The following is a 2,890-nucleotide window of genomic DNA, read 5'->3' as shown; positions in this document are numbered from 1 at the left end:
GTCGCTTTGCCGAGTGTTACACTCGGTAAAGAGGCATTTTGCTGAGTGCTAGAGTAAAAACACTCGGCAAAGAGGACACGTGGTCAAAATCTGTGTATTCTGGGACTAAAATGCCTTCTTTGCCGAGTGTCTACGCTGTGACACTCGGCAAAGAAGCCAACATTTGTACGTTCTAGACCAGTCTTTGCTGAGTGTCCAGTATTTGACACTCGGCAAAGATGATAGATTTGCCGAGTGCCTGGGATTTGACAATCGGCAAAGTGTTTGCCGAGTGCTCGATAGAAAACACTCGGCAATGAGACGTTCGCCGACACTGTAGATGTCGTGTGCTGTTTGCCGAGTGTTACACTCGTTAAATCTTTTGCCGAGTGTTTTTTGGTACCAAGTTTTCATATGATTTCACCCGGTTTTGTGCTGATTGTCTCCGCCGTGCAACGAGAAGGCCAAGGTATACGTAGTTGCGGACTTGTAGCGTGGTGCCCTCCCATGCTGTGCCATTTCTTTTGAGGATGCAGCTTGTATCCGTCAGGGGTCAAGCTCAAGTTATGATGTACTCTGCCACTTAAGCAATCTGCTGACGAGCTCGTTGTTGCTGAGCGCGAGCCCGCGTTGTATCACCAAACTTGAAACAAGCACCTATATATCGTGTCACGTGCCGCTCTTGCTAGCCAGTCGGCCAGTGGGCAGAGCATCTGCAATTTTGGACTCGGTTTCTGTGATCTCACCACAAATCTTGCAAGCCCTTGCATCGCATGCACCCCATCCCCATCCTCATTCAGACGATGAGCTCTGCTCTATAAATCAAGGCCGATGAAGGGAACTGCCCGCCAGTATGGGTAGGACTGCAACAAGAACGTCGACGTGTTTGATGCATCATGGCTCGCATCAACGCTTATTCCCTAGCGCTACTGCTCTTTTGCTATTGTTTTGTCAGGTGTAGCTGAAGCGGCGTACAATGTCGCCAGTTTCTGAGCGAAGCCCGATGGCCGGACGGACTCGTCCGGCGCGTTCGCCAGTGCCTGGTCCACCGCTTTCCGGTCACGGGAGCCGGTGACCGTGCACGTGCCGAATGGGCACTTCCTGCTCAGCCATGCGGCCTTCACTGGCCCTTGCTCCAGCAGGGTGACGCTTCAGGTCGATGGTACGCTTGTTGCGCCATCAGGCTACACTAGCGGCGGGGACGATGGCTGGATCGTGTTCGACCACGTCGATGGCCTCACCGTGTCTGGTGGCACCGTCGATGGCCGCGGCAAGGCGTTGTGGGCGTGCAAGGCTGCCGGGCACGGCGGGTGCCCCAGTGGAGCAACAGTGAGTTGCCATATCACATCACATGCATCTTATTCTTGCAAGTGCATGCTGAAGTGCAAACATGCATGACACCACAAATATAAAGTGTTCCTCTTGATCGACTTGGTGCGTCGCCAGTCGCTGAAGGTGCTGAAGGTGCTGAACTCGAGGGATGTGGTGATCAGCGGCCGGACCTCGGTCGACAGCAAGCTATACCACGTTGTGATCGACTGCTGTGAGGGCATCACGGTGCAAGACGTACAGATCGTCGCGCCGGGAAGCAGCCCCAACACGGACGGGATCCACGTGCAGGCCTCGTCCCAAGTCACCGTCACCCGGACCAGCATCCAGACTAGGGACGAGTGCGTCTCCGTCGGCCCTGGCACCACCAACCTATGCGTGGAGCACGTCAGCTGCGGCCTGCTCTCCGTAGTGGACTGAGCACACTGTCGTCGTCGTCACATGTGTGATGGTTTGGGTTCGGTGGCGTCCAGCATAGGGAGCCTGGGGAAGGGAGAGCGAGGAGAGCGGTGTGGAGAATGTGACGGTGATGGGGGCCGCCTTCGTCGGCACCGAGAACGGGATGCGGATCAAGACATGGGCGTGGGCCAAGGTGGAGGGCGCGTACGTGCGCAGCATCGTCTTCGAGAACGTGCTCATGCATGACGTGTGCAACCCCATCATCATCGACCAGAGCTACTGCCCCAACCACGGCGGCGGCGCGGGCTGCCCCCATCAGGTTCGCGCGCGCGTGCGGCACAGACATGCATGCATGGACACAAAAGCAGTACGATCGAGCAGCTCGCAGGCATGACTCGTATGTATAGCTGCTTAGATTAGAATTTTGTTTTGCTTGCATCACCAGTGCAGAGCTCGGCCGTGAAGATAAGCGACGTGAGGTACACGGACATCCAGGGGACGTTGGCGTCCAAGGTGGCGGTAAAGTTCGACTGCAGCGCGAGCAACCCGTGTAGCGGGATCGGCCTCAAGGACATCAAGCTCACCTTGGACGGCGGAAAGCCGGCAGAGGCGACCTGCCAGCACGCGGACGACAGGGCTTCCGGCGAAGTCGAGCCTCCAAGTTGCCTGTAACACGTTACAGATTAAGGGCTCGTTTGGTTAATTCCCAATCCAAAGGGATCAATCGTGATCCGTTTGAACTGGGGATTAACCGAACAAGCACTAAATGGTGTGGCGTGGACACTTGGATTATGTGCTCCATTCTGCTGTAATAACAGTTGGTCCGTGTTCAACTGTGTAACTAATTTTGGGTCATCAGTGGGAGAATAGAACCAATAATCTCAACTAGCCCATTGCCCCATACCATCTTCTATCTACTCTTATATCTTAGTATAACTGAGAAAAAGAAACCCCTTAAAAGCCAAAATATGATCGGGGAGTTCAAGATGGAACAAGAAAATCACATGCAAGCAAAGAGGATCAAATTCGATAGCAAAATATGAGCAAAAGGGGCTAATCCTAGAAATTGCAGCAGAAACAGACTTACAGCCGGGTTTCCATACTAGTTAAGCCAGGTTTTTTTTGTACTTTGTCAAAATGTGTAACAGACTCCACCATTGCGTTCCTATCACAAGACTATCGA

The 2,890-nt window shown here is 53.7% G+C and overlaps 1 pseudogene; it reads left to right on the top strand.

Moving 5' to 3' along the window:
• Positions 1-875: 875 nt before the first annotated feature.
• On the top strand, positions 876-2,379 carry LOC136452513 (polygalacturonase-like; annotated as a pseudogene).
• Positions 2,380-2,890: the final 511 nt, after the last annotated feature.

The sequence above is a fragment of the Miscanthus floridulus genome, chromosome 5, assembly GCF_019320115.1.
Source record: "Miscanthus floridulus cultivar M001 chromosome 5, ASM1932011v1, whole genome shotgun sequence".
Taxonomy (NCBI): Eukaryota; Viridiplantae; Streptophyta; class Magnoliopsida; order Poales; family Poaceae; genus Miscanthus; species Miscanthus floridulus.
This window is presented reverse-complemented; position numbering and strand designations above follow the sequence as displayed.